This window comes from Protopterus annectens, chromosome 4.part0 (genome assembly GCF_019279795.1).
Source record: "Protopterus annectens isolate FY-2018-M chromosome 4.part0, PAN1.0, whole genome shotgun sequence".
Lineage (NCBI taxonomy): Eukaryota > Metazoa > Chordata > Ceratodontiformes > Protopteridae > Protopterus > Protopterus annectens.
The window spans coordinates 1627557807-1627571686 of record NC_056733.1 but is presented as its reverse complement, the minus strand read 5'-3'; the positions used below and the strand labels follow the sequence as shown (position 1 = coordinate 1627571686).

The following is a 13880-nucleotide window of genomic DNA, read 5'->3' as shown; positions in this document are numbered from 1 at the left end:
TTAATACTTCAGAACACTAGCAAATTGCACCAGGCTGACTGCAAGGAAAATCCTGCAGGCTCTGGGATTCATGGCATCTTGCATCTTACTAATCCCATGTGCAAAGCTGCATATGAGGAAACTTCAATGGTACCTGAAAAACCTATGGTCTCAACACAGCCTGGAAACAATAATACCACTAATTCCATGTCTTCAAAAGGAATTTCTGTGGTGGGCTCAAGCATGCCAAGCAAACACAGGTCTCCCATTCAGCAAGCCTCAAGCAAATCAAGTCATCACAACAGACCCCTCGGACTACGCCTGGGGGGCGCACATGACAGATCGGTGCATTCAGGGCAAATGGTCCCAAAAAGAAAAGCACCTACACATCAATCAAAAGGAAATGCTAGCAGTAATAAATGCTATTATAGCTTTCAAAGACCTCCTGCAACCAGGTCAACTATTGATAAGGATGGACAACACCACAGTAATGTGGTACATAAACAAACAGGGAGGAACCCATTCATACCCCCTATGCAGACTGACCATGTCACTTTGGAACATGGTCCTGGACTTACAAATCGAACTACAAGCACAGTACTTGCCAGGCAAGGAAAACACGCTGGCAGACAACCTAAGCAGAAATATGACAGATCCACACGAATGGAAGTTGCATCCTCAAGTTTTTACAGAGATAATTCAAGCATGGGGAAGGCCAGACATAGATCTCTTTGCCTCCCACGAAAATCACCAATTGACAAAATTCTGCTCAAGGTTTTTTCATCCAAAGGCCTGGAGAGTGGACGCTCTCTCTTTCAGTTGGACATCAATGACAGTTTATGCCTTCCCACCTCTTCCTTTGCTGCCCAAAGTTCTATTAAAAACCAGAGCAGACAGACCAAAGATGATTCTCATTGCTCCAGACTGGCCAAGACAACACTGGTACCCACTCCTGAGGAGCCTGACGCATTCCCCACCATGGACCCTGCCTCTAATGCCTCTTCTTCTGACTCAGCACAGCTTCAAAACTCTTCACAGTCAGCTAAAAACACTCAATCTAGCCGCATGGAAGATTCCTTAGCATCACAACAGACCCTACTCTCCAAGGAGGTGCAGGATGTCATTTTGGAGGCCAGAAGGCCGTCTACCAGAAAAGCTTACTCCGCAAAATGGAAACGGTTTTGTGTCTGGAATGAGAAAAGGGCCAGGATCCTGGAAAACTGAATTTACCTCAAATATTACAGTATCTAGCTGAGCTGCTAAGCAGTGGACTTTCTTTCTCCTCCATCAAAATCCATGCCTCAGCCATTTCTGCAGAATACAACACTGATCCACCTTTATTCTCTCACCCCCTCTTAAGACAGTTCCTCAGAGGGGCTAAGAATCTAAAACCCCCAAGGAAACAACCAATACCTGCTTGGGATCTCAATTTCATTCTAGAAAAGCTGACCTTGCCTCCTTTTGAGCCAGCTGCCTCATCAGATTTGCAATATTTGTCCTGGAAAACAGCCTTCCTTCTGGCTATTACCTCAGCTTGTAGGGTATCGGAACTACAAGCTCTCATGGCTGTGCAGCCTTTCATCATCTTCCATCAGGACAGAGTTTCCTTACGAACCAACCCGTCCTTTATGCCAAAAGTGGTATCCAGGGTAGCTTTGAATCAGGCTATACACTTACTTACCTTTTATCCTAATCCTCAAAACAAAGGGGAGAGATTACTACATTCCTTGGACATCCACAGACAACTGCGTTATTATTTGGACAGAACAAAGCCTTTCAGGAAATCAGATCAGCTCTTTGTGTCCTATGCTATAGGAGCTCAAGGAAAGCCAATTTCCAAACAGACAATCTCAAAATGGATAGCCAACTGCATACGCTTTTGCTATTCTTTTCATGGCAAAACTGTACCTATAGCATCAGATCTCACTCCACAAGGGCCACGGCTACCTCTGCAGCTTTTCTCAGAGGAGTTCCTACCAAAGATATTTTGGAAGCAGCCACTTGGAGTTCTGTGCATACCTTCTCCAAGCACTAACGCCTTCCATTATACTCCAAATCTAGAGCGGGCTTTGCCACTGCAGTCTTGCAGGGCATTCTGGCTCCTCCTAGTTCCACCTAGTGCCTACCACCCCTTTCTTAGCTTTGGGATTCTACCCATCTGTTATGACTGCAGCTGTATGCATGATGAACATAGTACAGTTTTGTACCTACCATAAATGTAGATGTTCGAGTGCTAATACAGCTGCAATCCAGGTTTCCCTCCCTCCTTCCCCTCTTGGGACAGGCGTATTGGCTAACACCTCCTCATGCTACCTGATTGGGGTATTCATTCTTGATGTATTTGCTTGCACTACTGTATTTTGATTATATTGCATTGCTTTATCACACACATTTATGTATTGCCTTCCTTCTGGGGGCACCTGACATCTGGGGCAAGAAAAACTGAAGAAAATGGCGTTGGCTGGTTATTTTATACCCCTGGCGCACTGACGTCAGGGAAGAAGCGACGACAACCGACGCCGGACCTAGACTTTGGAATTCGGCCGACCGAGGACCCGCCTGACGGCAGGAGAACCCATCTGTTATGACTGCAGCTGTATAAGCACTCGAACATCTACATTTATGGTAGGTACAAAACTGTACTTTACTCTTACAGCCCCTGCCTGACAACTTTAGGGCAAAGCTCATTGATGCACCCCTGGATAATACAGCCTTGTTTGGCTGACCTCTTTAAGTCCCTTCAGAAAAAAGGGAAAGGAATGCAGGACCTCAAACACCTGCTTGTTTCACCTGTACCTAACTTTCAAAGGAACTACCCTTCAAAAACCAAGTTCATTAGAAAACAATCTTGCCCTGCGGCCCCCTCCAGGCCCAAGAAACTTACTAGGAAGCAACCCTCTCCAGCTAGAGCTTCTCCCTCCTCCAGCCAGAGGCCACCCTTTCAAGGTAGGGCGGGTAGCGTCTGACTGCCTGTCAACCTTGCCCCCCCCCTCTACCCCTGTCAGTCTGTCTCTCTCACTGCCTCCCTGTATGGTCTCACATCACCTCAGACAAATGGGTCCTATCTGTCCTCCAGAACAGTTACTTCATGACCTGGATGCACCCCCCAGAATGAAAGGGCATTCCACAGCCCCCAACATGACAGTTACACCTCTTGCAACCCTTGTTGCAAGCTCTGCTGACTCAGGGCACCATCGAACTAGTGCCTCCAGCTGCAAAAGGACGAGGTTTCTACTTCAGAATTTTTATGGTTCCCCAGAAAGGATGGACCCTGGAGACCAATACTAAACCTCTCCTGTCTCAACCTATTCCTAAAGGTCCGTACCTTCAGGATGCTGACACTTACCTATCCTCTTCCCCCTGTTACTGCTCCAAGGGTTCATGGCAAACCTAGACATAAAGGATGCTTACCTCCACATCCACATAAAAACCCACATTCAGAAAATTCCTGAGGTTCTTGGCAGGCACATTACATTTTCAATTCTCTGCCTTGCCCTTTGGGCTTTCCACTGCACCCAGGGTGTTCAGAAAATGTTTGGCTCCAGTGATTGCCTATTGCAGAACAAAGGGAGTCCAACTATTCCCTTACCTAGACAACCTGCTGATTCAGGCGGACAACAAGGAGACCCTCCCACTGCACATTCATGTAGTTCTGTCCTCCTACAGTCTGTAGGATTCCAGATAAATTTCCCAAAAATCACACCTGGAGCCCACTCAGGACATTGTCTTCCTGGGGTGCAGAATTCACACAAACCTCATGAAGGCCTACATGCCACCACAAAACGTGGAATCCCTGACAGGGACACCTGCTTTGCATCTCTCAAGCAACAGAACTGACAGCAAGGCAGTACCTCAGACTTCTGGGTTACATGGCAGCCACCATACCCATGCTACCATTTGCAAGACTGCATATGAGGAAGTTACAGTGGTACCTTCGGTCAGTCTGGACCCAACACTCCCATCCTCTGGAGTACAGGGTTCCCCCTTCTCCCTTGCTTGAAACTAGAAATTCAGTGGTGGCTGGTACAAGTGACCAGTAACCCAGGTCTACCGCTTCAGCCACCCCTACCCACACAAGTCATGCATATGGATGCCTCAGACTTGGGCTGGGGAGCAACTCTAGGGCAAAGAAAAGTGCAGAGCCCGTGGCTGAAGCCACACCGACTAGAACACATCAGTCTTCAAGTGATGAGGGCAATTCTTCTTGCTCTGCGAGCCTTCCGACCGTACCACCAGAAAGGCCCATTGAAGATTTTCACGGACAACACCACAGTTCTGTGATATCTCAACAAAGAGGGAGGGACCAAATCATACCTCATTTGCAGACTAGCTCTGCTGGTTTGGGAACTGGCCATCTCACAGGGAGTTTACCTGCAGGCAGTTTACATGCCCTCTCTCCACAACTCCCAGGCAGACAATCTCAGCAGAACCATCACAAATAATCACGGATGGATGCTTCACAGGGATGTCTTCCTGCACCTGGTCCAGTGGTGCGGTATACCTCAAATAGACCTGTTTGCCTCCACAATCAACAAGTATCTTCCTGGCTTCTGCACTAGGGTACCAGACCCCCAGGCACTGGCAACAAATGCATTTTCAATATCTTGGAAGGGGAAATTTCTGTATGCATTCCCTCCCCTTCCCATTGATTCAGAAGGTCCTGCTGAAAATCCAACAGGACAGACCAAAAATCTTGCTGGTAACTCCCTACTGGAAAAAACAGCACTAGTTCCCCCTACTCCTTCAACTGTCCAAGGGCACTCACCACACGTTACCCCCCTCAGTGGACCTCCTCACACAGCACAAGAGATCACAGATACACCCACAATGGCAGTGACTGCACCTCACCCTCTGGTTGATAGGATTCTGATCCCCTTCAGACACCTTTGCAATAAGGATGTGCTCAATGTCCTCCAGGAGGCCAGGAAACCTAACACAAGAAACTCTTATCAAAGTGGAAAAGGTTTTCCATATTCTGTCACAAAAGACAGTTGGACCCGCTGGCAAGTGAGACCCCTCTAGTCCTGTCTTACCTGTGTGAACTATTGTAGACAGGTCTGGCCTGCTCTTCAGTTAAAACCCACTTGTCTGCAATCTCTGCATGTCTTCCTCTGGATCCACCCCTAGCGTCCAGACTCCCTGCCAAACTCTTCCTCAAAGGGGTACGCCACCTAAGACCCCCCAGGAAAACCATCCCCTCCACCTTGGGATCTTAAATATGTTCTGGAAAAACTTACTCTTGCTCGTTTTGAACCAGCAGACAAAGCCTCCCTAAAACTTTGCACATGGAAAACACTTTTATTAGTGGCTTTGATCTCAGCCAGGTTGGTCTCAGAGCTAAAAGCTCTTATGGCTACCCCACCCTTCCTAGTTTTCCACAATGACAGGATTACTCTTAGAACTAACACTTCTTTCATACCCAAGGTGGTGAATGACCTATCCTTGAATCAGGTCATACACCTACCTACACTCTTCCCCAATCCTCAGGGGACAGTGAGAGAGTACTTCATTCCCTAGATGTTCACAGACAGCTCAAGTTTTATCTACACAAAACCAAGTCCATCAGACAATCTGACCAACTGTTTGTCTCCTTCCACCCTAGAGCCCTGGGGAAGGCAGTGACCAAACAGATTATCTTGGCCTGGATCTCCAGGGCCATCACCTTCTGCTCCCAACACCATGGAAAATCCCTGCAAGGTAGTGTAAAAGCACACTCCACCAGAGCTGTGGCCTCTTCAGAAACCTTCTTTAGGGGGCTAGATACCTCTACTGTCTTCGAAGCAGATACTTGGTCTTCAGTTCACACCTTCACCAAGCATTACAAACTGGACCATTTTTCTAGAGCCAGGGCAGGGTTTGCCAGGGCTATCCTTCATGGATTCCTGGAGATGGCTTCCAGACCACCTCCCCATCCACAGTGAGCTTTGGCACTCACCCACATGTAAAATACTGTAACACTGGAATAGAAGGACATAGAAAAGTTGTGGGTGTCCATCTCTTCCATGTTTCAGTATTCCTTCCCACCCTCCTTCCCCTTCCGTTAGTTTGCATTTACCCTTCTGGGTGGCACTGGATGGGCTTTGCCATCCTAGGACTGTCTCCCACTGGAGCCTTCAGTTCTGAGGCTGGTGTGTGTGGAAGTCACTTTTATGGCCAACGTTCCCTGAGCCAAATCAGACGTCCCACACACCACTGAGGGACTGAAAAACTTTGGAATACTGCTGGACATATGCGAAGGAAGAGGGGTAAACCCACATGTTGAATACTTCAACATGGAAGAGAAGGACATCTATAAGATTTTCCACAACTTTTCTTTATTTTTAGAGCAGCTGCTAAGGTCCTGACATTAGCAGGACTAATTACCCATACAAGATTGTTAACACTATCTGACGACAGATTTTTTTGTGTCTGTTATATGTCATGCAGGCATACACAGATTCCTCTGCAAATTATATGAGAAGTTAAGTTTAAAGAAGTGGGTGGTCTTTCCTTTCCTTTCCTTTGATTGCAAGGGAAGGAAATCAAAGTTTTATAATGTACAAACAGGTTTCTGGTACCTACACAGTACTAAAGCCATATGTAGTGAGAAAAGCAACTTAAAAGTTGAGTTAAACTGTAGGAGAAGGTGGAGTTTTCCTTTAACAATAATTTTCTCCTGTGCTGGATATTGTCTTTGCTTGTGATGTTTTTTTTTTTTTTTTTTTTTGTAGGTAACACAATATATTAAGTCAACCTAAATATTTTATAAAAAGTTTTTGCTGTGTATGTATCTTTCTATATGTATTCTGTTGGCCTAGCTACCCTGGGTAGTGAATGTAAGGGGCTGTTCAGCCCAACCCACTAACCTTGTTAAAAGACATTAAATAAATAAACAAAATAAGCAAATAAATGGAGAGGTCCTGCCTGATGTTATAAATTTAGATATATTATGAAAGTACTAAGGCAAGAAGAATGCACGTTAAGCAGTCCTAGTACATGACTAGTTGTTAGAGTACATCTAATCCTCTGTTTACTTTCCTTGGATGGAATTTCCCTTTGTAATGTAAGTAGGACAGGTTTCATAGTGTTGTTTCAGGTACAGTGGGAACAGTTAAAACATAGATCACTACCAACCAGATTGCCTGGAATGCTCGTGCCTAACTTCTATATGTTAATTGTTGCATTTTAGCCATAATGTCTGTTAGAGAGGGTCTGTATATTCTTCAGTCAGTTTGAACTAGTGACTTGGTATTGATAAAAAAAAGATAATTTAAAATAAAATCATCTATGAAGTGTGGCCACTTCTTTTAGTGATTGCTCTTTCTTCATTTGTACAAATCACTGTAATTATTTTCTTGGAGGGAGTCTGTTTTTGGCCTCAGCTGCCCTATTTTGGTGTTTGGAATGGTCTTTATATAGCCGCTTAATAAATTGTCTTTGTATTGGTTCTAGCCACTTTCATTTACCTTTTCTTATTTTTTTTTCTACAGAGGATTATGGCAGAACTGATGAAGAAATACTAAAGTGAAGAAAAATGAACAGCCTTTAAATCTTTGGGGAAGATTGATGACTCTGAATGTTGTTTGGGATTAAAATGTATATTATATTCCATGTATACCAACATATTTTTTATTTTAAAAACATTTTATTTCAGAAATGTGGTGAGGTTTATTGCAGATAAACCTCAGTTTGAGATTAAAGATGTTTTATATTCTGGTTAGATGACTTTTGGCAGAATTTCATTACCTTCCTTCCATCTGAAATTAACTGGGTTGGGTGATCTCTACAAAGCTTGATTCCTTAATATTTTTAGCACTTAAAATTGTCTTCAAACATTTTTCATTTCTTCTAGATCAGACTTAAAGTTGATAGTTCATTACAAACTGATGTTATTATAATAATAAAATAGTTAAAATCTGATGTAAAACCTTGATTGTGGCATCTGAAAGTTGACTAGATCAACTTTCTAACTAGTCAACATGCATTTAGTTAGTCTTATCAGCTTTAGTGTCGAATTTCACTTAACACTAGTAAAATATTTAATTTGCTTGGGGTGGCATTTTTTTCTGTGCCCAGTATTTGTGTTTTTTTTTTGTTTCTATTGCATATTGGACAGACAACACAGAACTTGCTCACAATGCTTCCAGAGATGGTAAGGCCTTTGTCAGAAACATGCATTTTTGTGATGTGGTGAAAAAATGCTGTACAGTGTTTGAATTAGTGTGTTGGTATGAAGTACTTGGCAAGATATCTTTCTTTCAGACAGACATTTATTTTTCCTTTCCTTTCTTATTGTAAATTGAGTTACTCCAGGCCTTTTGTTTGCACAGCAGATTAAGGGTATAGTTGCATTGTCACATACAGAGATCATATGAAATTGATAGTAAAAGTAACATGCTTATTTATACATTCAGTATGGTTACAAAAAATCTCTTAATTAAATACACAATCAATTAAAACCACATGACTACCAATTAATGCTTTAATCCCTTTCTTTTAAGGAAGGCTACAAAATCTTCCTTATCATTTAACCCAGCTGGGTGGCAAGCATTCAGTCTCATTTGCCAATCATATTCTAACCACCCAAGTTCATCTTCAGCATTACATTTTTTGTCATAACATGACTTCATCCAAAACACAAAACTAAAAATCTGTTTTGCACTGGTTTACTTTGTAATGCTTTCTCAATGCATTGTTCTCATCTCCAATACTCACAGCATATTTATGCTCATATATTCTTCTGTTTAACTCCCTAATAGTATAACCCACACAAAATGAGTTGCGTGGCATGCACAACACTAGGTATACTACAAATTTAGACTTGCAAGTAAATTTACCTTTAAGCTGTACCTTATAATCACTGACATTAATTTCTTTAACATCCTTCAATAAGAAGTTACATAAGTTGCAGTTATAGCACTTATACATACCAGGATTAGTACACTTTGTCTGTGAGGGATTTAATTTACTTTGAAATAGATTTTTAAAAATGTTCCCCTTTTGTACAAACACAGGGGATTCCCCTACTACTTTTAACATGTCAGAATTAAATTTTAGCAAACTCCAATTGGCTGAAATAATATTTTATATAGCCTGGGCATCCAAGGTATTTGTTACTTGCATAAAAGGTTTATAATCCACCTCTTTATTACCAGCATTTTTTTGTACATCACCTTTCCTTCTCTTATCAATTTCATTGTATTTCTCCATAACTATATCCTTAGAGGCCCTCTACTTATACATTTATTACATAAAGTGATATCTTTGTCAGTCAACTCATGTACCCTCATCAATTGCCCCTTTACAATATTAATTTTGTTTTTTCTTGGGGTGCATACTCTCATAATGCAATTAGTTGTTTTGCACATCTTTTTTATAAATTGTAGTCATTAACCTATCCCCTCCTTATAAACAGATCTAAGTAATTCACTTTGTTGCAACTATAAATAAAAGTGAACTTCAAAAAGGAAGTCACACTATTCATGGAACTAGTTTTTTTGGACTGAAAACATACACATACTGCTGCACTAAGAATAAACACTAAAACAAAAACTCATAGAACCCAAATATATTATTAGCTTTAAAAAGTTGCTAAAACCTAAGGAAAAAAGGAAAATAAAAACACAGCAACCAGTCAGAAAATGGATGCAATCCTGTATAAATAAATAACATCAGACTTCATACAAACATAACTGAACTGTAAAAATAAATCTTAACATAATCCTCACTACGCTACTAAAGTAATAGTAAAACATACATGACAGATGACAAAATAAATTGAGTCACCTCAGAACTAGTAAATGAACACTATCCACATAACGAAATGTACCTAAAAGTCTGTGTAAAATGCTTCAGGTCTTATTTAACCGACAACTTAAACACGCAGTGTAATTAGTGCATCCCAGTGAAATTAATTGGAATCAGCAAGTCAGATAAAGTGGATGATATAAATTGAATATGTGGCATTCTATTTCATGTCGTACTTAACATTTATTAGACTGTGACTAGGGAACTTGATTCTGAGAGTCATTACTTGGCCACTGATCACAATAAACTTCTCTCCTAGTAGAATGTTTGAGAGATCTGTACATACTACACCTGTAACCATGCAAATGTAGACCATTTCCCTTTTAACATTTTGGAACTGGATGTCCACGTGGCTCATCTCCCGAACTTTTTCCCTGTCCATGTGAGGGAAATTTACCAATTTGTTTTTAAGCTATCCTTTAAAGCATTTTCACCCTACTATATATTTTAGTAATCACCCTGTCAGAATTCAAGGACAGTCTTTCATTGATCCCATGAAAGAATCTCATTCCTGTTTCTAAGCTGCTGAAAGTTTTATATTCTGTAAAGCCCTCATCCTCCACTGTAAGAATTCTTGACCCTGTTCATACCTTATTTTCAAAAGAAATTCTGCCAGGAGTAGTAGTTTCCCCAACCCTCAATTGTCAAAGCTCTCATTGACAAATACAATCTCTCAGACAGTGCCTCGGGGACTGGGAAGATGCATCTTAACTACTCCCTGTCCCAAAACATCATAATTCCTCCATGATGGTATTACTTGGACTGTATTCAGTGACAAAAAAAGGCATGTTTCCTGCCCAGATGGTAAAATAGTTCAAAATTAGGAGCTCCTAGATGCTCAACATATAGATCCGCTGTTGCAGTAGCTTAAACTATTTGGGTCCTGTCCCCTGCCACCAGACAGCTATCAAAGGCTTAGGGTGCCTTTCATACACTGCAACTGTCAGGAGCCTGAGGAGAGATCCAGAAAAGAACAGAGGAGGCATTTTTTCAGTGCTCTCTATTTAAAACTGCTTCTGCTAAACAGATTTTTTTTTATCTGTTTTCCCCTCTGACTAGGATGAGAAAGCTGTTGACATAAAGGGATACTTTATCTTTCAGGATTTAAAAACGTATGTTAAAATATCTGCTTTTATCTTTGGAGAACATATAAAAGTTAACTATTAACCTTCCTTTGTATGAGGTAAAAAAAAAATCATTGAATGCCTCACTAATATCTGCTTCTCATGTTGCTAAGCATGTCTTAAAGTGTGTTTATGATGTTGCTGATTCTTTTCCAGAGCTGCTACTTCTGGGTCAGCAATACAAAGACTGGCATTGATTCATTCTCAAAACATTCCTGAAAATGTTAAAGTTGAAATTTGAAATTCTTTCTTAGATAAGGTAGTTTTGATTGGTCCTTTCGCCGTGGTGCTCGAGAAGTGTGATGAATGAAAATTAATTCAAGGAGAGAGTCAACCCTCTTTTTTGAAGGCAAATACAAATATCCATTTTCTTCCTCCTCAGCTTCATTTTTCAGCAAGAATTTAAGCAGCAAGGAGCTGTTTAATGGGAGTTTAAAAAGTGATAGCAAGATGAATTCAAAAATTAAAGACAGTTCTCTCAGTTAGCTTGACTGTTTTGCCTGTTCAGGCTGCCCCCTTTCCCACCCTGGCAACCTCTCCATATCCCTGAGGCTTCATCTTTCCTTGTAGTACCAGACTGTGACAGACAAATGGGCTTTAAGTGTAATTCATTGTGGGCATTCTTATCAGTGGGAGTCCCTGTCCATGTTCCAAGGAATTCTTCCCTGCCCTTTGAACCAAGTCTCCTTGTTTCCACTCATCATGGATCAGAGGCTTGTTCAGGGAGTAATTGAACCAGTATTCCCCTGTCAACTAAATGTTTCCAGAAGAAAACAAACCCATTCAGATAATCTTCCAGGATTTTTTTGGTACCAAAGAAGGAGGAATCCTGGAGGCCCATGCTGGACCTTTCCATTCTGGAATCTTTACAAAAAGATTTAAAGTTTAAAATATTTCCCTTAATTCCCTTTAACCTGCTATCCTTTCTCTAGTTTTCATGGTAAAGCTAGACTTAAAGGACTCTTGTTATCATATTCCCATTGCCATGTTCTTTAGACATTTTTTAAGATTTTCTGTGCCTGGCGTACATTGTTATTTCTCTGTCTTACCTTTTGTGAATACTGTTGGAGTAGTGGAAAGTCCAAAGTGTCTGGCTCCAGTAATTGTTTATTGCATACTTTAAGGCATTCATACCTTACCATATTTGGAAGATTGTCTTGTCTTTACAGACTGTTTCTCCAGGAGTCAAGATTCTGTACCAACTGTTCAGAACCTCTTGCTCAGTCTGATTTTCAAATCAGCTTACAAAAAATCTTCTCTTGTCCCTTCAAACACATTCTGCTCTTGGAAGAAGCTTTCTTTCTCCAAAGTAGAGCTGTTACATTAGTTTTTCCTGAGTTTCTCCACTCAAAGCTGTGTATCTTTAAGGGAATCTCTTAGGATATTGGGGTACAGGGCATCCATGATTGTCATGCTTTCCCTTGCCAGACTCCAAATGAGAAAGATCCAGTAGTACCTCTGGTCATTCTGGACTCAGCATCTTCACTCTTTATCTTTTCAGATCACTGTTTTGGGATTTGTAAGAAGAGTGATTCTCTGAGTAGACCAGATTTCTTGCAGTCTAAGTCTACCATTCTGCCTTATGGGCCCCACTCCAGTCTATAACTACAGATGCTTCAGAGCATGGGAAGTGGTCTCAAAAGGGGTGAAAGTGCAAGGTCTCTGGAATCCTTATGACAAATGGAAGCATATAAATGTGAACGAGATGTTGGCAGTTATCAGTGATTTGAAAGCCTTATATCATCTCTACTCCACAGGATCATTGCAAGCTTACATGTAGCATAACAGCACAGTGATGTGCTACATAAATAAACTGGGGTACCAGATTATACCCTTTTGGCAGACTTACTATGATAGCCTGAGAAATAGTAAAGTAGTTCAGCTTGCCTCTTCAGGCTTTATTCTGCCAGATTTCAGAGGCTACCTAGATAAGAATCAAGCCTCCAGGAAAGCTAATCAGCAGTTTGTCTCCTATGAAGGTAAGAGGAAGAAACAACCAATGTCAAAGCAGATTATTTTTAGATGCTTGTCTCATGCTGTTGCTTTTTGTTATACTGACCATAATAATCAACTTGCAGGCAGAGTTAGAGCTCATTCCACAAAGGCTTTGGTTTCTTTGTTGGCCTTCTTGAAAGGGATGGACTCTAGGATTCTAGAGGCAGTAACTTGGTCCTCTGTACATACCGTTACAAAGCACTGCAGACTGGATTCCTTTTCCAGATCTAGAACAGGCTATGGTTAGGACAGTTCTCTAGGGGATCCCAGATTGTTAATTTATTTGCTGCCTCCCTTAATTTCTAAGCTATAATGATTTACCCAAATAGCTGCAACAGTGATCTATATGCTAAACATGGTACAGTTGTGTAAGTAAATTTAATGTAACAGCACATGCTCTAATAGATACTTGTTGCAGTAGTTGCACCTCCCTCCATCCTGCTTTATTTTGCCTGTTTTTCATTTTATATTAACAGGGTGTGGATGTATGTACCCTTATGTATATAGTTTACTTTTGTTTTTGTTTTGTAGCATTATTCTTTCAGGGCCTTTACCTCCCTTTTTCTGAGGCAAAATGCCTTGAAGAAATTCCATTGTGTCTCTTTTCAAGCACCTCAAGGAAATAGAGCATGTGGAAGGTGCTCTCAAACTTTGAAAACTAGCTGGTGGCAGGGATTAGGACCCAAATAGCTTACAGCAGTACAACAACAGTGATCTATTAGAATATCTACTGTTTTGGTAAGTTTACTTACACAACTGTACTTTATTCCCATTAATGCAGGAGAGGTAATTTATCCCACACCACTCTTGCCTTATTATTTTCCATAAGAAGGATACTTTTAACCCTAAAAAAATAAATAATAACCCCTTAAAAATAAACAATAGTCTTCAGGGATTCAGCAGCAAAACATTAAAAGATGTATAGCACATACAGCAGAAATATCCTCTGTATAGTGGATATTTGCTACAAAAAATCCAATATCAAAAAACTCTTAT

The 13880-nt window shown here is 41.1% G+C and overlaps 1 protein-coding gene across 1 annotated transcript in view; it reads left to right on the top strand.

Annotated features, from left to right (window-relative positions):
- The window catches only part of ATOX1 (antioxidant 1 copper chaperone), a 414888-nt gene extending 406882 nt beyond the window's left edge, over window positions 1-8006 (top strand). Inside the window, exon 4 of the mRNA XM_044069417.1 lies at window positions 7449-8006. The gene's annotated coding sequence lies outside the window, so the exon portion shown is untranslated. The remainder of the gene's footprint in view (window positions 1-7448) is intronic.
- The last annotated feature ends 5874 nt before the right edge of the window (window positions 8007-13880 follow it).